Source organism: Nomascus leucogenys, chromosome 2, assembly GCF_006542625.1.
Source record: "Nomascus leucogenys isolate Asia chromosome 2, Asia_NLE_v1, whole genome shotgun sequence".
In the NCBI taxonomy this organism is placed as follows: Eukaryota; Metazoa; Chordata; class Mammalia; order Primates; family Hylobatidae; genus Nomascus; species Nomascus leucogenys.
In genome coordinates this window covers 8,235,655-8,258,643 of record NC_044382.1, presented here as the reverse complement: position 1 = coordinate 8,258,643, position 22,989 = coordinate 8,235,655, and the positions used below count along the sequence as shown (strand labels likewise).

The following is a 22,989-nucleotide window of genomic DNA, read 5'->3' as shown; positions in this document are numbered from 1 at the left end:
GCATCCTTGGCTTCCTGGCCTGCCACATGGAATGAGGGCAGGGCCTCCCTCTCAGCACAGACTGGTCTCCTCCACCAGCCCAGCCTCCCCTTGTCACAGTGAGAAAGGAGCCATCGACCCACTCAGAAGCCACTCCCCTCTCTCTTACATGGGGAGATCAACAAACCACAACCATTTATGAATCCTGCGATGTAGGGGTGGCCTGCCCCACCACACCTGTGGGTGCTTCTCGTTAGGTGGGACGAAAGACTTGAGAAAAGGAATAAGACACAGAGACAAAGTGTAGAGAAGGAAAAGCGGGGCCCAGGGGACCGGTGCTGTGCTTACAGAGGACCCACACCGGCACCGGCCTCTGAGTTCCCTTAGTATTTATTCATGATTATCTTTACCATCACCGGTGCTGTGCTTTGAAATGTATATGCGAACATCTCCATAAACCTTTTAGCAGTATTGCTTCAGCAAGCCCCACCTTATTCCTAAAGGCGGTTTTCTCCTTTATATTTATTTTTTTATTTTTTTATTTTTTTTTCAGTGTATGACCAATCTTGTTTTATTTATTTCTCTATCAATTGTACCCTTTTCTCTGACTTTGGTATTTATTTACTTTCTTTTTTTTTTTTTTTTATTATACTTTAGGGTTTTAGGGTACATGTGCACAATGTGCAGGTTTGTTACATATGTATCCATGTGCCATGTTGATTTCCTGCACCCATTAACTCGTCATTTAGCATTAGGTGTATCTCCTAATGCTGTCCCTCCCCCCTCCCCCCACCCCACAACAGTCCCCGGAGTGTGATGTTCCCCTTCCTGTGTCCATGAGTTCTCATTGTTCAATTCCCACCTATGAGAGAGAACATGCGGTGTTTGGTTTTTTGTCCTTGTGATAGTTTACTGAGAATGATGTTTTCCAGTTTCATCCATGTCCCTACAAAGGACACGAACTCATCATTTTTTATGGCTGCATAGTATTCCATGGTGTATATGTGCCACATTTTCTTAATCCAGTCTATCGTTGTTGGACATTTGGGTTGGTTCCAACTGTTGCTATTGTGAATAGTGCCGCAATAAACATACGTGTGCATGTGTCTTTATAGCAGCATGATTTATAGTCCTTTGGGTATATACCCAGTAATGGGATGGCTGGGTCAAATGGTATTTCTAGTTCTAGATCCCTGAGGAATCGCCACACTGACTTCCACAATGGTTGAACTAGTTTACAGTCCCACCAACAGTGTAAAAGTGTTCCTATTTCTCCACATCCTCTCCAGCACCTGTTGTTTCCTGATTTTTTAATGATGGCCATTCTAACTGGTGTGAGATGGTATCTCACTGTGGTTTTGATTTGCATTTCTCTGATGGCCAGTGATGATGAGCATTTCTTCATGTGTTTTCTGGCTGCATAAATGTCTTCTTTTGAGAAGTGTCTGTTCATGTCCTCTGCCCACTTTTTGATGGGGTTGTTTGTTTTTTTCTTGTAAATTTGTTTGAGTTCATTGTAGATTCTGGATATTAGCCCTTTGTCAGATGAGCAGGTTGCAAAAATTTTCTCCCATTCTGTAGGTTGCCTGTTCATTCTGATGATAGTTTCTTTTGCTGTGCAGAAGCTCTTTAGTTTAATGAGATCCCATTTGTCGATTTTGGCTTTTGTTGCCATTGCTTTTGGTGTTTTAGACATGAAGTCCTTGCCCACGCCTATGTCCTGAATGGTATTGCCTAGGTTTTCTTGTAGGATTTTAATGGTTTTAGGTCTAACATATAAGTCTTTAATCCATCTTGAATTAATTTTTGTATAAGGTGTAAGGAAGGGATCCAGTTGCAGCTTTCTACATATGGCTAGCCAGTTTTCCCAGCACCATTTATTAAATAGGGAATCCTTTCCCCATTTCTTGTTTTTGTCAGGTTTGTCAAAGATCAGATAGTTGTAGCTATGCGGCATCATTTCTGAGGGCTCTGTTCTGTTCCATTGATCTATGTCTCTGTTGTGGTACCAGTACCATGCTGTTTTGGTTACTGTAGCCTTGTAGTATAGTTTAAAGTCAGGTAGCGTGATGCCTCCAGCTTTGTTCTTTTGGCTTAGGATTGACTTGGCGATGCGGGCTCTTTTTTGGTTCCATATGAACTTTAAAGTAGTTTTTTCCAATTCTGTGAAGAAAGTCATTGGTAGCTTGATGGGGATGGCATTGAATCTATAAATTACCTTGGGCAGTATGGCCATTTTCACGATATTGATTCTTCCAACCCATGAGCATGGAATGTTCTTCCATTTGTTTGTATCCTCTTTTATTTCATTGAGCAGTGGTTTGTAGTTCTCCTTGAAGAGGTCCTTCACATCCCTTGTAAGTTGGATTCCTAGGTATTTTATTCTCTTTGAAGCAATTGTGAATGGGAGTTCACTCATGATTTGGCTCTCTGTTTGTCTGTTATTGGTGTACAAGAATGCTTGTGATTTTTGTACATTAATTTTGTATCCTGAGACTTCGCTGAAGTTGCTAATCAGCTTAAGGAGATTTTGGGCTGAGACAATGGGGTTTTCTAGATATACAATCATGTCATCTGCAAACAGGGACAATTTGACTTCCTCTTTTCCTAATTGAATACCTTTTATTTCCTTCTCCTGCCTGATTGCTCTGGCCAGAACTTCGAGCACTATGTTGAATAGGAGCGGTGAGAGAGGGCATCCCTGTCTTGTGCCAGTTTTCAGAGGGAATGCTTCCAGTTTTTGCCCATTCAGTATGATATTGGCTGTGGGTTTGTCGTAGATAGCTCTTATTATTTTGAGATACGTCCCATCATACCTAATTTATTGAGAGTTTTAGCATGAAGGGTTGTTGAATTTTGTCAAAGGCCTTTTCTTCATCTATTGAGATAATCATGTGGTTTTTGTCTTTGGTTCTGTTTATATGCTGGATTACATTTATTGATTTGCGTATGTTGAACCAGCCTTGCATCCCAGGGATGAAGCCCACTTGATCATGGTGGATAAGCTTTTTGATGTGCTGCTGGATTCGGTTTGCCAGTATTTTATTGAGGATTTTTGCATCAATGTTCATCAAGGATATTGGTCTGAAATTCTCTTTTTTGGTTATGTCTCTGCCAGGTTTTGGTAACAGGACGATGCTGGCTTCATAAAATGTGTTAGGGAGGATTCCCTCTTTTTCTATCGACTGGAATAGTTTCAGAAGGAATGGTACCAGTTCCTCCTTGTACCTCTGGTAGAATTCAGCTGTGAATCCATCAGGTCCTGGACTCTTTTTGGTTGGTAAGCTATTGATTATTGCCACAATTTCAGAACCTGTTATTGGTCTATTCAGAGATTCAACTTCTTCCTGGTTTAGTCTTGGGAGGGTGTATTTGTCGAGGAATTTATCCATTTCTTCTAGATTTTCTAGTTTATTTGCATAGAGGTGTTTGTAGTATTCTCTGATGGTAGATTGTATTTCTGTGGGATCGGTGGTGATATCCCCTTTTTCGTTTTTTATTGCATCTATTTGATTCTTCTCTCTTTTCTTCTTTATTAGTCTTGCTAGCGGTCCATCAATTTTGTTGATCTTTTCAAAAAACCAGCTCCTGGATTCATTAATTTTTTGAAGGGTTTTTTGTGTCTCTATTTCCTTCAGTTCTGCTCTGATTTTAGTTATTTCTAGCCTTCTGCTAGCTTTTGAATGTCTTTGCTCTTGCTTTTCTAGTTCTTTTAATTGTGATGTTAGGGAGTCAATTTTGGATCTTTCCTGCTTTCTCTTGTGGGCATTTAGTGCTATAAATTTCCCTCTACACACTGCTTTGAATGTGTCCCAGAGATTCTGGTATGTTGTGTCTTTTTCTCGTTGGTTTCAAAGAACATCTTTATTTCTGCCTTCATTTCATTATGTACCCAATAGTCATTCAGGAGCAGGTTGTTCAGTTTCCATGTAGTTGAGCGGTTTTGAGTGAGTTTCTTAATCCTGAGTTCTAGTTTGATTGCACTGTGGTCTGAGAGACAGTTTGTTATAATTTCTGTTCTTTTACATTTGCTGAGGAGAGCTTTACTTCCAACTATGTGGTCAATTTTGGAATAGGTGTGGTGTGGTGCTGAAAAAATGTATATTCTGTTGACTTGGGGTGGAGAGTTCTGTAGATGTCTATTAGGTCCACTTTATGTAGAGCTGAGTTCAATTCCTGGATATCCTTGTTAACTTTCTGTCTCGTTGATCTGTCTAATGCTGACAGTGGGGTGTTAAAATCTCCCATTATTATTGTGTGGGAGTTTAAGTCCCTTTGTAGGTCACTCAGGACTTGCTTTATGAATCTGGGTGCTCCTGTGTTGGGTGCATATATATTTAGGATAGTTAGCTCTTCTTGTTGAATTGATCCCTTTACCATTATGTAATGGCCTTCTTTGTCTCTTTTGATCTTTGTTGGTTTAAAGTCTATTTTATCAGAGACTAGGATTGCAACCCCTGCCTTTTTTTGTTTTCCAGTTGCTTGATAGATCTTCCTCCATCCCTTTATTTTGAGTCTATGTGTGTCTCTGCACGTGAGATGGGTTTCCTGAATACAGCACACTGATGGGTCCTGACTCCTTATCCAGTTTGCCAGTCTGTGTCTTTTGATTGGAGCATTTAGCCCATTTACATTTAACGTTAATATTGTTATGTGTGAATCTGATCCTGTCATTATGATGTTAGTTGGTTATTTTGCTCGTTAGTTGCTATAGTTTCTTCCTAGTCTCGATGGTCTTTACAGTTTGGCATGTTTTTGCAGTGGCTGGTACCGGTTGTTCTTTTCCATGTTTAGTGCTTCCTTCAGGAGCTCTTTTAGGGCAGGCCTGGTGGTGACAAAATCACTCAGCGTTTGCTTGTCCGTAAAGTGTTTTATTTCTCCTTCACTTATGAAGCTTAGTTTGGCGGGATAGGAGATTCTGGGTTGAAAATTCTTTTCTTTAAGAATGTTGAATATCGGCCCCCACTCTCTTCTGGCTTGTAGAGTTTCTGCTGAGAGATCAGCTGTTAGTCTGATGGGCTTCCCTTTGTGGGTAACCCGACCTTTCTCTCTGGCTGCCCTTAACATTTTTTCTTTCATTTCAACTTTGGTGAATCTGACAATAATGTGTCTTGGAGTTGCCCTTCTCGAGGAGTATCTTTGTGGCGTTCTCTGTATTTCCTGAATCTGAATGCTGGCCTGCCTTGCTAGATTGGGGAAGTTCTCCTGGATAATATCTTGCAGAGTGTTTTCCAACTTGGTTCCATTCTTCCCATCATTTTCAGGTACACCAATCAGACGTAGGTTTGGTCTTTTCACATAGTCCCAAATTTCTTGGAGGCTTTGTTCATTTCTTTTTATCCTTTTTTCTCTAAACTTCCCTTCTCTCTTCATTTCATTCATTTCATCTTCCATCAGCAATACCCTTTCTTCCAGTTGATCGCATCTGCTACTGAGGCTTCTGCAATCTTCGCGTAGTTCTCGAAACTTGGCTTTCAGCTCCATCAGCTCCTTGAAGCCCTTCTCTCCATTGGTTATTCTAGTTATCCATTCTTCTAATTTTTTTTCAAAGTTTTTAACTTCTTTCCTGTTGTTTTGAATTTCCTCTCGTAGCTCAGAGTAGTTTGATCATCTGAAGCCTTCTTCTCTCAACTCATCAAAGTCATCCTCCATCCAGCTTTGTTCCGTTGCTGGTGAGGAACTGCGTTCCTTTGGAGGAGGAGAGGTGCTCTGTTTTTTAGAGTTTCCAGTTTTTTTGGTCTGTTTTTTCCCCATCTTTGTGGTTTTATCTACTTTTTGTCTTTGATGGTGGTGATGTACAGATGGGTTTTTGGTGTGGATGTCCTTTCTGTTTGTTAGTTTTCCTTCTACCAGACAGGACCCTCAGCTGCAGGTCTGTTGGAGTTTACTAGAGGTGCACTCCAGACCCTGTTTGGCTGGGTGTCAGCAGCGGTGGCTGCAGAACAGCAGATTTTCGTGAGACCACAAATTCAGCTGTCTGATAGTTCCTCTGAAAGTTTTGTCTCAGAGAAGTACCGGGTTGAATGAGGTGTCAGTCTGTCCCTACTGGGGGGTGCCTCCCAGTTAGGCTGCTCAGGGGTGAGGGACCCACTTTAGGAGGCAGTCTGACCGTTCTCAGATCTCCAGCTGCATGCTGGGAGAACCACTACTCTCTTCAAAGCTGTCAGTCAGACAGGGACATTTAAGTCTGTGGAAGTTCTTGCAGAGTTTTTGTTTGTCTGTGCCCTGCCCCCAGAGGTGGAGCCTACAGAGGCAGGCAGGCCTCCTTGAGCTGTGGTGGGCTCCACCCAGTTCGAGCTTCCTGGCTGCTTTGTTTACCTAAGCAAGCCTGGGCAATGGCGGGCGCCCCTCCCCCAGCCTCGCTGCCGCTTCGCAGCTTGATCTCAGACTGCTGTGCTAGCAATTAGCGAGACTCCGTGGGCATAGGACCCTCTGAGCCAGGTGCGGGACACAATCTCCTAGTGTGCCGTTTTCCAGGCCCGTTGGAAAAGCGCAGTATTAGGATGGGACTGACCCGATATTCCAGGTGCCGTCTGCTTCCCCTTTCTTTGACTAGGAAAGGGAACTCCCTGACCCCTTGCGCTTCCCGAGTGAGGCAATGCCTCGCCCTGTTTCGGCTCGCGCACAGTGCGCTTCACCGACTGTCCTGCACCCACTGTTAGGCACTCCCTAGTGAGATGAAACCGGTACCTCAAGCAGAAATGCAGAAATCACCCGTCTTCTGTGTCGCTGGGGCTGGGAGCTGGAGACCGGAGCTGTTCCTATTCGGCCATCTTGGCTCCACCCTCCTCCTTTATCTTTAAACAAAGCACATTCTGCACCGCCCAAAATCCTTTTAACCTTAAGTCACCACAGCACATGTCTCTTGCAAGGACAAGGTTGGGGGTAGGGTCACAGATTAACAGCATCTCAAATACAGAACTGAATGGAGTCTCTTATGTCTACTTCCTTCTATATAGACACAGTAACAGGCTGATCTCTCTTTCTTTTCCCCACATTTCCCCCTTTTCTTTTCAACAAAACTACTATTGTCATCACGATACCGAGATTACATACTTCACAAGGTAATAGAATATCACAAAGCAAGTGGAGGCAGGATGAGTTCACAGGGTGGTGTTAAAATTGAAATTAAAATTGCCAACGAAATTTTTGGGCACGCATAGTCATTGATAACATTTTATCAGGAAATAGGGTTTGAGAGCAGACAACCTGACTGGCCAAAATTTATTAGGTGGGAATTTCCTCATCCTAATAAGCCTGGGAGCACTACAGGAGGCCGGGGCTTATTTCATCCCTTCGGCTTCAACCGTAAAAGGCGGCACGCCTCCAAGGGGGTCGTTTATAGGCCTACCCTCAGAGCGCATTCTCTTTCTCAGGCATATTCCTTGCTGAAAAAAAGAATTCAGTGGTATCTCTCCTATTTGTGTGCAGAAGGAGAAAAGATATGGCTCTGTTCTGTCCGGCTCACCGGCGGCCAGTTCAAGGTTACCTCCTTTGTTTCCTGAACACCGCTGTTATCTCATTCTTTTTTCAAGATGCCCAGTTTTCGTATTGTTTAAACACACGTCCTCTACAAACAATTTGTGTAGTTAAGGCAATCATCACAGGGTCTTGAGGTGACATATATCCTCCTCAGCTTACAAAGAAGATGATGGGATTAAGAGATTAAAGTAAAGACATAAGATATTACAAAAGTATTAATTTTGGAGAACTAATAAAATGTCCATGAAATCTTCATATTTTATGTTTTTCTGCTGTGGCTTCAGCCAGTCCCTCAGTTCAAGGTCCCTGACTTCCCGCAACATTCTCCTTCCCTTTCCCTCTATATAAATGTGCCATGGCGATGAAGGCTTGTTTGTTCTCTCGATTTTGGCGCAGGATTCTTCAACTGGTCCGGCACACTAAAAACAAACCGATTAAACAGAGACACATAATTCCAAAATTTACTGCAGTAGAGTTTCCAATAGACTTAATCCAAGTCGTGGGGTTTAATCCATAAAGATTTTTTGCCACTTGATCTAACACCTCAGCTCCAGGCACAATATTTAAGTGACTCTGAGAGGCTTCAAAAATTTGTTCTTTTAATTTAGAAATGTCTAAAGTGAGATTATCTTCTCTTCCCTGTAAATGGCGTCTTACCATGTTCCAGTGATGTCTAGACTCATTATAAACTTGGGGTGTAATACAAAAATCTGACGTATTCCAGTCACACTGTAACTGGAAACGATGTTCCAAGCTCATGAGCCTATCTCCCATCCAAATGACAGTTTGTCTAAGGTCATTAATTTGATTAGCCAATTTTTGATTGATACCAGATTGTGAATTCCACAACCTTGTGGAATTCTTTTGCCAATCGTCAACAAAGCTTACTGTCTGAACAGAAGAGTGCAATGCGACTCCTGCCACAGTGGCTGTAGCTGTGACTGCAATCAATCCCATAATCACTGCAATTAAAGTAAAAATGAATCTTTTGGATCTATTTAAAATGCCTTTTAATACTTCAGTCAAAATATGAATGGATGGCGAGGCCTCCCATGGTCGATCCATGGACACAGGGATCCACACGCCTTCTCTTGCTCTCACAAGCAGAATACGGTGTTGCCAATCAAAAGTCGAATCGATGCAAGTAAACAATCTGCAATTTTCACATGTTATAGTTTGGGAGTTTGGTTTAATAACTACATTTCCTATGACTAACATATAAGGGGGTTTTACACAACTTAGTAAAGGAACTGTTAGACTGGAATTTAGGTTGATAGAGTAAAATGTTTTATAATCTCTTGTTTCTATAGTTTGGTTCCCAGACCAAATTCTAAGGTGGTATGAAGCCACAGTAAGCCTCCATAATTCTGGATGTTCAGGACCAAAAACCGGACTTATTATTTTTGGTCTTGGAGTAGAGGTTCCCTTTTCTCCCCATTTCCAAGGGTAGAAAGACTGAAATTTCTTGTACCTATGTTTGTCTGAATTTTTTGTTAAGTCACTATCAACAGTTGGACTCACTAGTGCATTGGGACAGAATTGAGTTTGTCCTGTGCAATCGTGGTAGAATTGACCTCGAGGTGCCTAATCTATAACAGTTCCAAATGTGTTGTTTTGTAAAATCACGGCACTATCGGCTACACATTTTTCCCAAACTAAATCTTTTGTTTCTATGGAAATCTCCTTGGGGCAAGGTCTTCCTTTTGGCCTAAATTTTAATGATCTTTGATAAGAGAAGTCTTGTAAATAGTTTACCTGTGGTTTGAGTGACATACCGCTTACCATATGATAAGTAAATCTACTGGTGGGATTGAGAGTAGGTACTTCTACCAACCAATTTTGGATAGCAGGCATTAAACATCCTGGTGCTCTCCCGAGACATATAGGAGGATAACGATACCCAATGGAAATATTTATCATCATTCCTTCTTCCTCCGGTTTTGCAGGGCAACGATCATCTGTGGGACCAGCTACCCACACACTATTATTAACATATACTTCAATGGGATTATCCATCCAAGTGACTGCCCGAATTAAGGGCGGGAAAGGCACATAGGCCCAGTAGGTATAATTAGCTGCAGCTGCTCCTGCAGGCATGGGGAGACTTACCACCGTTGATACAACCATTAAAGCTGCAAACAGCATTTTTTCTGAGGTTTGTGTCACCTTTGTGCTAGCTAGGCTTTTTCTAGCTAACAGTGTCAGCTTCTTTAACTGTGCCCAGGTTGGCAGCTCCGCCTTCTTGGTGCGTGGTGACTTCATCTGTTTTTCTAATATCACCACTTGATTCATCCTGCGAGTCAATGGTGCCCGATTGCGGTGTTTCCGTCTCCGTGGAGGCGCTTTTCTTTGCATCTCTGATGGGTTCATTGTAGAACTTCAAATGTCTAGTGGGTATCCAAACAGGAAGCTGATTTTCTCCTGGTGAAACACAAGGAAAACCTCTTCCCCAGGTTATCACCTTCCCTATCTCCCATGTCCTATTTTTGTTGTCTTTTCACCAAATCAGTTTTCCTTCATGTGGACTGTTCTTTTTACCCGTAAGATGTTGTTCTGCAGAAGTAGTAGTCTGATTTCTATAAATGTTTAAAAAATTTAAAGTATAGAGTGCTAGATTAAGCTGCATCTGAGGAGAGGTACACTCCTTACTGTCTCCCCCTTTTTTTTGTTTAAGTGACTGAGTTTTGAGTGTTCTATTAGTTCTTTCAACTATGGCCTGTCCTTGGGAATTATAAGGAATTCCTGTTGTATGTGTAATATTCCACTGATTTAAGAATTTTTGGAAAGCTTTACTACAATAACCTGGTCCATTGTCAGTTTTAATTTTTTCTGGAACTCCCATCACAGCAAAACAAGATAATAAATGTTTTTTAACATGGGAAGTACTTTCTCCTGTCTGGCATGTTGCCCATATGAAATGTGAATAAGTATCAACTGTTACATGAACATATGATAATTTTCCAAATGAAGGTACGTGGGTAACATCCATTTGCCATAATGTGTTAGGACACAGACCTCTGGGATTAACTCCTGCCTCTTGGGTGGGCAGGTGTAGTACTTGACACTGGGTACAATGTTGTACAATATTTTTTGCCTGTTTCCACGTGACATCAAATTTGTTTTTTAACCCTGCTGCATTTACATGAGTCAAAGCATGAAGTTCTTGTGCTTTTATGAATGCAGAGGATACCAGTAAGTCAGCTTTTTCATTTGCTTCAGTTAAAGGTCCTGGTACATTAGTATGTGCTCGAATATGAGTAATATAAAATGGGAAATTCCTTTTTCTTACAGTTTGTTGTAACAAATTGAACAGCTGGTTTAACTGATCATCCATGCTATATTTAATTAGAGCTGTCTCAACATCCCTTGTAGCCTGTACTACATATGCAGAATCTGATATAATATTAACAGGTTGATTAAAATCTTCTAACACTGTAATGACTGCAATCAACTCTGCCCTCTGAGCTGATTGATATTGAGTTTTGATTACTCGCTCCTTTGGCCCTGTGTAAGCCGCTTTTCCATTGCTGGAACCATCAGTAAATACTGTCAGAGCATTTTCTAAAGGTTCATGTCTGGTAATTTTAGGTAAGATCCAAGTAGTCAATTCTAAAAACTGAAAGATTTTTGATTTTGGGTAATGATTATCAATAATTCCTACAAAATCAGCAAGGCCAATTTGCCATGCACCAGAATTGATAAAGGCTTGTTTAACTTGTTCCTTGGTTAAAGGAACAACTATTCTGTCTGGGTCGTTACCACACAATTTTATTATTCGTAATCTTGTCTGACCAATTAATGTAGCTATTTGGTCCAAGTACAATGTAAAAGTCTTAATTGTACTGTGAGGAAGGAATGACCACTCCACAAGATCAGTATTTTGAACAATGATGCCTGTTGGAGAATGTGCAGTGGCAAAAATTAAAAGTTGGAGTGGAGCTAAAGAATCTATTCTATTTATTTGCGCTGACTGAATTTTTTCTTCCACTAATTTAATTTCTTTTGTTGCCTCTGGGGTTAATATTCTTTTACTATTTAAGTCTGGATCTCCTCTAAGGATAGAGAACAAATTTGACATGGCATAGGTAGGAATGCCTAGAGTTGGCCGAATCCAATTAATATCACCTAGCAATTTTTGAAAATCATTTAGTGTTTTTAACGTGTCTTTTCTTATTTCTATTTTTTGTGGCTTAATTTTCCTATTTTCTATTTGCATCCCCAAATAATGAAAAGGATCAGAGGTTTGGATCTTATCAGATGCTATTGTTAGTCCTGCGTTGGCAACCTCTGCTTGCAGAAATGTGTAACAGTCAATTAATTTGTCTCTTGTTTCTGCAGCACATAAAATATCATCAATATAGTGAATGATATAACAATCTGAAAATTTGTCTCTAACTGGTTGAAGGACTTGACCTACGAAAGTTTGACAAATAGTTGGACTATTAAGCATTCCCTGAGGTAATACTTTCCACTGAAACCTGGTGGCTGGTTCTTTATTATTTATGGCTGGTATAGTAAAGGCAAATTTTTCACAATCTTGTTCTGCCAGAGGAATGGTAAAAAAGCAATCCTTAAGATCAATTATAATTAAAGGCCAGTCTTTTGGGATCATGGCCGGAGAGGGCAATCCAGGTTGGAGAGGCCCCGTGGGTTGAATTACAGTGTTTATGGCTCTTAAGTCCATTAACATACGCCATTTGCCTGACTTTTTCTGAATTACAAATACAGGAGAATTCCAGGGTGAGAATGAAGGCTCAATGTGTCCCTTTTCTAATTGTTCCTTTGCTAATAAGTGTAAAGCCTCCAGTTTTTGCTTTGGTAGCGGCCACTGATTTACCCATACCGGTTTTTCTGCTTTCCAAGTTAATGGAATGGGTTTAGGAGGCTCTACAGTGGCCGCCCCTAAAAAGGATACCCTATTCCTTTTCTTTGTAGATTTTTCTTAGTCTCAATTGGGACTTTAATGCCATTTTCATTTTTTCCTAATCCCTTCCCTGGTATATATCCCATCTTAGTCATGATTTTTTGACTCATGGGGCTGTATAATGGAGCGGGCATAATGATTTCTGCACCCCATTGTTGTAACAAATCTCGACCCCATAGACTAACAGGAATTGAAGTAATCATTGGCTGAACAGTGCTTTCTTGATTATCTGGCCCTAAACAATGTAAAATCATTGTACTTTCATACACTTCTGAAGCTGCGCCTACGCCGACAAGTCTTGTTGCAGCCTTTTGTTTAGGCCAATTTTTTGGCCACTGATTTAAAGCAATTACAGAGATATCTGCTCCTGTGTCTACCAACCCTTCAAACTGTTTTCCTTGAATAATGGCCTTACACACAGGTCTGCTCTCAGAGACCAGACTTGCCCAGTATGCAGCCTTTCCTGCCAGATCAGTGCTTCCAAACCCTCCTGTTCTTTTTATCTCACTGTTTCCAATTTTAATATAAGGTAGGAGTAATAATTGAGCATCCTGTCTCCTGGACTGGCACTCCAAGGAATAGAGGAACTAATAACCAATTGAATTTCGCCTTCATAGTCTGAATTAACCACACCAGTATGAATTTGAACTCCTTTTAGATTTAAACTTGATCTTCCTAAGATTAGTCCTACAGTCCCCTCAGGCAATGGGCCGTATACCCCTGTGGGGATTATTTGTGAAGGCTCCCCTGGAAGCAGAGAGACTGCTTGTAAAGTACACAAATCTACTGCTGCACTGCCACTTGTGGCGGGGGATAATTGCTGTATTGTGATAACTGGCTTAATCCCTGAGACACTTGCGACAGTGGGGGTTGTTGTTCCTGAAAATCCTGAGGAACAAAGGGTTGAATTTGGAACGCCCCAGTTTGTTGCGGGGCCTGAGGCTGGCCCCTCCTCTCGTTTCCCGACAGTGGTTGCCCATTTTTATCAAATTTAGAACGACATTGATTACCCCAATGTTTTCCCTTTTTACATCTTGGACATAGGCCAGGTGGCCTTTTATCTGTTGTTGTAGTAGCTTGAGTAGTTACATTTGGCTTATTTGTGACTAGGCAGTTCTTTTTTAGATGACCGATTTGACCACAATTATAACATTTTCCCCCAAATGTTTTCACTTGTCCTCCTAAAGCAACTCCTGTGATTGCCTGAGCCATAAGCATAGCTTTATGCATAGCTCCTCCAATTCCATCGCATGCTTTAACATACTCTGAGATTACATCTGATCCTGCGGGAACCCTTCCTTTTAATGGCTTAATGGCTGATTGACAATCCGGATTGGCGTTTTCATATGCCATCAACTCCAGTATGACTTTACGGGCATTCTCATCGGTAATTGACTTTTGAGCAGCATCTTGAAGTCTTGCTACAAAATCAGGGTATGGCTCTTTAGAGCCTTGTCTTATTGCATTAAAGGAAGGGCAGGCGGTTCCTGGGTCTTGGATTTTCTCCCAGGCCCTAAGGCAGATAGCCCTGATTTGCTCAATGGCCTCATTTGGCATTATTGCTTGTTGGTCAACAGTGCTCCAATTTTGACCTATTCCTAATAGTTGATCTGCATCTATGTTAATTGGAGGATTGGCAGTCCTATTTCTTCAGACCTGTACTTGTGCCCCATCAATCCACCAAGTCTTAAATTGTAAAAATTGAGAGGGTGAGAGTGATGATTTTGCCAGAATCTCCCAATCATAAGGAATGAGTCTATGTCCATGAGCAATGGAATCTAACAATGTTCTCATGTAAGGAGAGTTGGGTCCATACTGTTTTACTCCTTCTTTCATCTCTTTTAGCATTTTCATAGAAAAGGACTGATATCTGGCTTCAGCTACGGGAGGCTCTCCCTCTTGGGCCCCTTCTCCAGGTGGTCTTGCTTCTAATATTACTGGGAATTGCCACGCCTCAATATCTCCCTGTTTTCTTGCCTCATCAATAATTTTATGTATTGCACTACCCTGTGTACTAGGCGGTGCTGTAGGATTAAGTCTCATGGTGGGCGGCTGAGGATATGGCACCCTGCCCTGTGGCACTGGAAATGCTCCTGGCTGTCCATACAGATTTTCTGGAGGCTGCCGATACTGCAGTTCAGCTGGCGGCCAGTGTTGATAGGCTACTGGCGGCTGGATCTTACTTTCTACCTGCTGATATTGTGGACACTGTATTTGGATTGGCATTGCCGTGACAGAGACTCTATCTTTTTCTACTTGATCTTTTTTTGGAGTTTGTACTTGTTTAACCTGCATTTGAGGTTCTAAGGTTGCAGGCATCTGAGCTGTTGTAAGAGGAGTTGGCCCTCGTGGTTTAGACTCTGATGGCTCTGTCAATTCTGGATCTTTTTCCTCTAATTTTAACGTTTCAGGATATATTACCTCCTGTAATTGATTATTGTCAACATTTTGCGTTGACCGAGCCATTACCGGCTCTGCTACGCATTTACAGTGTGAACTTTCTTTTCTTTTCCGGGACTCTATCCCTGCCTCTTTTTCACAATTTACTGCACAGCTTTTAGGGACATCGGAAACTGGAACGCTATCTTCTTCTGTTTGCAGCGGTTCTAAAGCTACTTTAATAATAACCCAATCATTCCATACTGTAAGTGGAATGATTTTACCTTCCCTACTTGCTTGTTTTAATTCTTTGCCAATTTTTTCCCAATCTTTTAGATCTAAAGTTCCCTGTTCTGGAAACCGTGGGCAAAACTGTTCTATTGTTTGAAAGAGTGTATTTAGATTTTTGGTAGACACTTTAACTCCCCCTCTTTTTAAGAGAATTTTTATAAAGCTGCGATAAGAGGCATATTTACTTTTAGTTTGCCCCATTGTTACCCTAGGTTCTTCCGAGCGCACAAGCTTACCGCAAGGCTGACTGTAGACGTACTCGGGAGTCTCTCGTCGACTTGTCCTCAATGACCACGCTCCAGCGTACCTTCACCTTAGAGAAAAGCGCCTCCACGTTGGTCGCCAGATGTAGGGGTGGCCTGCCCCACCACACCTGTGGGTGCTTCTCGTTAGGTGGGACGAAAGACTTGAGAAAAGGAATAAGACACAGAGACAAAGTGTAGAGAAGGAAAAGCGGGGCCCAGGGGACCGGTGCTGTGCTTACAGAGGACCCACACCGGCACCGGCCTCTGAGTTCCCTTAGTATTTATTCATGATTATCTTTACCATCACCCGTGCTGTGCTTTGAAATGTATATGCGAACATCTCCATAAACCTTTTAGCAGTATTGCTTCAGCAAGCCCCACCTTATTCCTAAAGGCGGTTTTCTCCTTTATCTTTAAACAAAGCACATTCTGCACCGCCCAAAATCCTTTTAACCTTAAGTCACCACAGCACATGTCTCTTGCAAGGACAAGGTTGGGGGTAGGGTCACAGATTAACAGCATCTCAAATACAGAACTGAATGGAGTCTCTTATGTCTACTTCCTTCTATATAGACACAGTAACAGGCTGATCTCTCTTTCTTTTCCCCACACTGCGTGTTCCCCTAGTCTTGTCCAACTGTATCTGCTACCATTCCTGAGTGGAAGTTAAAAAAAAAAAAAAAGGCAGCGCGAGTTGAAGATGGGAAAGAAGTGACCCAAGGTAACAAAGGATGTATGTAGAAGGCAGATACGTCTCATCCTCACAGCGACTAAGATTAATGGGCATTGAGTGTCAGGAGCCCTGCCTTGGGAAGAACTCTGAGACTGGCTCCAGAATTCTGTAAATCCAATCAAGAGTGTTGCAATCAGTTAGCAATGTCTGCCTCAGGCAAGGGAGAAGAAACTATGGTCTGTATGTCATATCTAATATTCTCGCTTATATCTAAGGTACCCTCTGCTGTGAGACGTGCAATCAACTCGATGAAGCTTTTTAGGAAAAAGTCTATTGTTAAATCAAGTTTAACCTAAAGCTGCCTCCTTACATATTTTAGGGTCAGCCTAAAGGTTTCTCTGCACACCGTGAACTATAACAAGTAGAGATGTAAACAGACTGCAGCCTACACTTGTGCAGATCAACGAGTTTTGGCCAATCAAATGTGGCCAACTGTTTGACCCATGTTCAAACAGGGCAAATGCTGAGCTATAACCAACCCAGCTGTTTCTGTCCCTCACTTCTGTTCTCTGTGCATCACTTTCCTTTTTCTGTCCATAAATCTTTTTCCACCACATGGCTGCGCTGGAGTCTCTGAGTCTACTCTGGCTCAGGAGGCTGCCCAATTCAAAGTCATTCATTGCTCAATTAAACTCTTTCAAATCTAATTCTGCTGAAGTTTTTCTTTTGCCACTCTATTAATGCTAGATGTTGACTATTGAATGGATCCAGGTTTCAGGAACTTACAAAATGTGTGTGTGTTTGAAAGAAGGAAATCATTACTTGCTATCCCTTCTCTATCAAAATCTACTTGAGCTTTTCAACTAAAAATTCAATGAGTATTCTTTGGGGTATAAATAAATGTGCTGAATCTACCTGGGCTTTTCCCAGTCTGTGGCTTCTTGTTTCTATGTGTGATGCGAAAAGGGAGCTGTGGAAATGGGGCAGAGATTCTTCCAGGTGTTGGGAAGGCTTCCATTGCTCAGCACGTAGTAGGTGCTCAGCAAATGTTTGTTGAATGAATTTTCAATGATGACCTCAGTTTCTGCAAAACTTTGCATGATTCATCAATGCTGTTACCTTAGCTGAGTTTAAATGTAGTGTTTTATCTCCTGTCATATATAGTTTTCTCTCTTTTTCTGTGAGTAGACACCATGATAATCAATCGGGATAACCCACGAGGACGTTGTTTCATTCTTTCTGAGTGAGGGGATGGGGCTGATGGAGGAAGCCAGGGAGGGGTTTGCCTGCTGATTTCTTTCCGCTTTTGTGTTTGTGTTTGCCGTCTGCCTCTCCCTCACATTTCCCTCAGTGTGTTCCTATCCTTGGATCCCTAATCCTACAGCCCAGGACTTTCTACAACGGCACTACTGACATTTTGGATGGGATAATTCTTTGCTGGGGGGGACTGTCCTGTGTGCTGTGACATTAAGCAATATCCCTGGCCTCTACCCACTGGATACCAGAGGCACCCCCCACCCCCAGCCGTGACAACCAAAAATGTCTCAAGACACACCACCCAGGTGAGAACCACTGCTTAGCCTGCCCGGGGAACATGGCTGGTTCCTTCTTTCTGAACAGTTTCAGAAGGAACATCAAGTCCACAACAAGCCTTCTGACTTCATGGTCCATACCAGTGTCAGGCCCGCCATCCTGTCAACCCTCCAGGCTCGTGTCTCCAAGGAGCTCTCTGATCGTTCCCTGGTGTCTCTCTCGTTTGTTTTCTGCCCCTCTCCCCTGGGCTATGAGCGCCACAAGGAGTTTTTTCTATTTTGATTATCTCTCTATCCCTGGGGCCCAGAAGTGCCTGGCACTCAATAGGTTCTCCAGTGGATGAAGGTGAGGATGAGGTGACTAGGGGAACCTCCCTTTGGAGTGACGCCTCCATGCCATGAAATTGCCAGTCCTGGGAGGTATTGAGGAAGAGCTCTCCAGGCAGAAGGCACAGCCACTGCACAGCTCTCAGACAGGAACAGGCTTGCCTTGTGGAAGGCTGCTGGAGAGGAGAGGGGAGCGGGATTGGAGAAGGGTGCTCCAAGAGCCAGAAGAGCTAGTCAGGAGGCCACAGTGAGGGGTGCAAACTCAGTTCCAGGAGCGACTACAAGCCCTCTGGAAACCTCCCAGATGTCCCAAGGTCCACCCCTGGCCCCCGCTCACTCTCCTCTCCCCTTGTCACCAAGCCTCACTCTGGGAGGGCTGGGGAGGATTCCTAAATCTGGTCTGAACTCTTGAGGCTGAAGCCAGAGCTGACGTGGCCCCCAAGTCATATCTCAGGGTGGGAGAGAGTCCTTCCATCAAGGAGGCAATGCTACTAGGGCAGCTCAGCTCTCAGCCCCCCCCTCTAACCCTCATGGGCAGGCCCTCAATCAGAAACCACAAATTCCAGGCCTAGGCGGAGAAGGCCTGGGATCCTCCACTTCTGGCTCCTCCCGGAAGTCAGCTTAAAGAAATGATGCGGAGGAATGATCATTGAAGAGACTCATCATTCCTGGTCAAACCATGCTAGAGGTCAGGGGTTTGCTAACTCAGCCTTGTCACAGGGGCCTTCCCTTCTACCTCAGTGCTGCGACAGAGCTGGTGTTGAAGGTTTTTAATGAAAAAGCTACATTTCTGCACTTAAAATGGAGACGATCAAGCCACTCAGTATCTCCTGTGTAAGAAGACATTTGGCAATAGTAACAGCTAAGTTTTTTTAATATTTACCGTAACTCATTTTACCCATTTCCTGCCTAGAAAAAAAAAAGTGCAGCTCACAGCCAGCACTCATTTCTTGGGGCAAACAGGAAGTGCGTTAATCTTAACAACAACCCTATAAGGTGCATAGTTTTATTATCATCCCCATTTTACAGATGGGGAAACTGAGGCAGTGAAGTTTAGTAATTTTCCCAGATTCACTAAAATTTCTAAGATATGTTTAACAAAGAAATCCACCCTTTAACTCTTAAATAATATCCTCTCTTTAAAATTAATGCTAGAATATGGTGCAATATCTTTTTAATTGAGTATATCTTTTGCCCCAGTAATTCTACCACTAGGAACTGAGCCTAAGGAGGTGTAAATTTTTAGCTAGAAGGATGCAGTATTATTTCGTATGTGGAACTCAATGAGAATCTCCACTAAGAGGAGTTATTGAAATAAACTGTAATGCGTCCATATAAAAGTAACTGTTCAAAATGACATCTGTTTGTATGTACCAACATATAAAGACATCTCAATTATATATTTTAACAGGAAAGTCCAGAATAATCACATTTTTTGTAAGCAGTCATTTTATCTGAGGACTGGGATTTCTATTGACTTTTAATTTCTTATTTTCACATGTCTATGGTCTCTAATTTTTCTACAATGAACATGTACTACATTTATAATAAGAAAGAAACTCAATAAAAGTTATTGAATAAAAGAATAAGCAGCCAGAAATCTGTCTCTCCTGGGGAATTAGTGAGCCTCTTCCTCCCTCAGAGTACAGGCTATGGCTGCTTTGCTGGAACCTTCCATTTTTCTCAAATGCTCCACTCTCTGCCAATGGGAGACGGGGTCTATTTTCTCCTGGTCCCTTCTGCATGAGGCCACCTTGGCAGAAGTCACCGCCCCTCCCAAGGCATCTGACCCTGCAAAACCCTCTTGTCGTCTGGGTTCCGGTAAACTCCCCATTCCCCGTTTTTTTTGTGGGTATAAGATAGTAAAAGCTCTGCTGCCCTGGCCCCTGGTTTTAAACACCTGGTCCTGGTGTTTTCTCTATACTCCACTGACACCTTGATCATGAGTCAAATCACCTGAACATAGAGTAGCATCTGCTTCCTGTTGAGAATCTAACGAATATATTTACCTGATTTGCTCTCTCTTCTTTTCCTAAGTCCTAATTTCCTAAAATAAAATAACTCTCCAATTCGCCTGTCCACCTTGCCCTTCTCTCCTCATACCCAGTCTTGCCCACTAGACGTCTTTGTTTGGACAACCAGGCAGCTTGTAAGCCTCCTGATGCCTACCACAGGAGTCTTACTTTCTGCTGCCAAGTTAAATTCTCTCTTCCATGAGCACCGCTCTTTCACTTTCCACCCACTCCAAACCTGAAAATCACCTTTCTCTGCCCCTCCTTTAATTTTTTACATCTCATTCGGTGCCCAAAGCTTCTGAAATCAACCTCAGTAATGTTTCTTCCAAATAACCCCTTCCCAGCCTGGCTCGGTGGCTCAGGCCTGTAATCCCAGCATTTGGGGAGGCCGAGGTGGGTGGATCACTTGAGGTCAGGAGTTCAAGACCAGCCTGACCAACATGGAGAAACCCTGTCTCTACTAAAAATACAAAATTTAGCTTGGGCAGAGTGGCATGCACCTGTAATACCAGCTACTGGGGAGGCTGAGGCAGAAGAATTGCTTGAACCCAGGAGGTGGATGTTGCAGAGCTGAGACTGCACCACTGCACTCCAGCTTGGGCTACAAAGTGAGACTCTGTCTCAAAAAACAAAACAAATAACCCCTTCCCATCATTTCTCCAGCCCTTGCCTTCTCAAGTCCTCCTCACTGGGCCCCCTTGGCTCCCTGCTTCCCCCTCAGTCTGTTATGTGTGACTTCTGGGTAAAGGTTCTCAAAATACAATTCAGATCCTATCCAGTCCCCTACTCAAAACCGTGCCCATGGGATCAAAACCAAACTCTGCAACCTTCCATTCAGAGCTTTAAGAGGACTTTTCAGCCTGATGTCTCCTCCTCGCTACTAATACCCTTCCCTCCAATCAAATTGATCCATTGTACCTACAAAAATCGCGTCCCACCTCTGAGCCTTTGTTCACACTGGGTCCTCTGCTGGGTCACCGTCCCTCCACATTTCCAGGTGGCCCTCAAGACTACTCAGCAGCAGCTATCCATACAAGTTCCTCAACCCTGGCTTTCTTGCCCACAAGTAACCAGTTCATCCTCCCCAGTCATATAGCCCTCTATTTACATTTCTTTTCTGGAAGCTATCATTTTTCACGTGCCATTTGAGTGAGTGTCCTGGCTAAGATGATATTTTCTTTGAGGGCAGTAACCTTTCTTATATGTCTCTGTATCCCATGAACTTAGCGAAAAACAAGGGACAGAACAGGTGCAAAGTCTACTTGGTTAGTGAATTTCACAGATCTTCCTAAAGTGTAAACGTCGTTGTCCAGGTGAATGGAAGAAGAGAGCTGAGACAGAGGGGACAGACAGAGTCAGTGTCCAGTGCTGACCTCTGAAATGGAAAAACATGGCCAGTCCTTAGGAGGCTGCAGAAGCCAAGACCCCGGCGAGGTTTGGGGCTTCCACAGCAGAGGAGGAGCTGTGGACCACGGCAGGACCCTGATGCCATCAGCAGGGGAGGAAGTAATCAGAGAGGTGGTGGAAGGAAGCCAAGAGAAGTCAAACACCAAATATTCCCTCCCTGTCCAATGCTGTGACCTGCATAAGCCACCACTCCCCCGGTCTAGACTCTACCCATGGAAGAAGGAAGAAGATAGAACTGGATTTGAATATAATTCTAAAATAACCAAATTTATCTGAAAATGACTAGGCTGAGTTTTCTGCTTCAACCAGAAATGGAGCTTGGAGTCAGAAATTAAGTGACATTATAGAAGAGAAAGTCACCATCTTCCATCTCTGAGTCGTATGATCATTTTAGACATAGAATTGTGCACTTACAATGTACCAAGTGCTTAATATATGTGATCTCATTTCACCAGGGAAACTGTATCATGTATTGCTTTAACTGAAAAAATTCTGCAACTGAAGGAGGTGCTGTTAATAATTGCACTGGGACACAGGCCTGAGCAGGCCATGATTTACGGCTGTCCTACATCTGACCCTCACAGCGTCCATGGGAGAAGGCAGCATGTTTATGCCCCCTGACAGCTGGGGAAACCAACACTTAAAGTGATTAAGTCACAAGTCCAAAATAAATGACGGAGCTGCAGTTCAAGTTCAGGTGGTCATTTACCAAAGGCCATGCTCTTTCCACTTTGCATGGGACTATGACCACTGGCTCTACCCAACTTCCCAGTGCGACCCTTCCCCACCCACTGTCTCTCTTCTCTGGCCAACAGAAACACGATATAGACCACATATGTAACATTACATTTTTCATAGCCACATTGAAAAGAAAAAGGAACCAGGTAAAATCCATTTTAATATGATATTTTATTAACCCAATACAGTTGAGGCTTGAACAACACAGGTTTGAACTGTGTGGGTCTTTTGTGCAGCCTCTGCCACCCCTTACACGTGGCTTTGTGCAGCCTCTGCCACCCCTGAGACAGCAGGACCAGCCCTAGTCTGCCACCCCTGAGATAGCAGGACCAGCCCCTCCTCTTCCGCCTCCTCCTCAGCCCACTCTACATGAAAACAAAGAGGATGATGATCTTTTGATGATCCACTTTCACTTAATAAATAGTAAATATATGGTCTCTTCTTTATGACTTCTCGCAATAACATTTTCTTTTCTCTAGCCTCATTTACTGTAAGAATACAGCATATTCCCAGCTACTCAGGAAGCTGAGGCAAGAGAATCGCTCGAACCTGGGAGGCCAAGGTTGCAGTGAGCCGAAATCACACCATTGCACTCCAGCCTGGGCAACAAGAGCGAAACTCCATCTCAAAAAAAAGAAAAAAAAAGAATACAGCATATACTGCATATAACATATAAAATATGTGTTAATCAACTGTTTATGGTATGGGTAAGTCTTCCAGTCAACAGCAAGCTATTAGGAGTTAAGTTTCCGGGGAATCAAAGGTTATACACAGAATTTTGACGGCATGGTGGTTGGCACTCCTAACTCCCACATCGTTCAGGGTCAACTGTATATTCAACATAGTATTCAAAATGTAATCCATAGGAAATAGTCATGAAATAACTGTGTCTTCTTCTTCTCCCCCCAACCCCACTTCTTTGTATTCAGTCTTCGAAGTCAGTGGGTATTTTAACCTTACAGCATATCTCAATTCGGATTACTCACACTCTAAGGAC

At 42.7% G+C, this 22,989-nt stretch overlaps 1 protein-coding gene and 1 long non-coding RNA gene across 2 annotated transcripts in view; both read left to right on the top strand.

The window, feature by feature from the left end:
* Positions 1-22,989, top strand: part of KCNIP1 (potassium voltage-gated channel interacting protein 1) — a 422,776-nt gene that overhangs the window by 59,708 nt on the left and 340,079 nt on the right. The window lies entirely within an intron of this gene.
* LOC115837739 overlaps positions 1-22,989 on the top strand; it is a 71,204-nt gene that overhangs the window by 24,173 nt on the left and 24,042 nt on the right. The window contains exon 2 of the long non-coding RNA XR_004032799.1: positions 22,472-22,699. This is a non-coding gene — a long non-coding RNA (uncharacterized LOC115837739). The remainder of the gene's footprint in view (positions 1-22,471; positions 22,700-22,989) is intronic.